Raw genomic sequence first — 490 nt, 5'->3', positions numbered from 1 at the left:
ATGATGATTTTCTAATAAATTAATTTTCTTGGGGGGAAAATTGCAAATTAACAAATTAGGCAGGATGCACCCGAGCCTCAGGCCACTGGTGTTCCATTTCTCCCACTAGTGGTCTAGTGAGAGCTAAAATGTGAGACATGTCAGATGCTGTGCACAGTAGGATGTGCAAAATGCCATAGGAAAGACAAAGTGCTTCCGGAAGATCCCTTTGGGGGGCGTTCATGGAGTCTTTGTGTTTCAACTGGATATCAAAAGCTGGGTAGGATTCCAATACCCAGAAATATGCAGGAAGGTACTCCATGCAGAGGCAATAGAGTCTGCAGAGACCCAGGTGGGAAGGGGTTCATTTTCAGCATCAATAAAACCAGTCTGAACAGACAAGAGAGTGCAGGGGAGAAGAGAAAACAGTCTGAACAGACAAGAGAGTGCAGGGGGGAAGAGAAAACAGTCTGAACAGACAAGAGAGTGCAGGGGGGAAGAGAAAACAGTC

The sequence above is a fragment of the Otolemur garnettii genome, unplaced genomic scaffold (genome assembly GCF_000181295.1).
Source record: "Otolemur garnettii isolate 467f Iridium unplaced genomic scaffold, OtoGar3 scaffold00073, whole genome shotgun sequence".
Lineage (NCBI taxonomy): Eukaryota > Metazoa > Chordata > Mammalia > Primates > Galagidae > Otolemur > Otolemur garnettii.
This window is presented reverse-complemented; position numbering follows the sequence as displayed.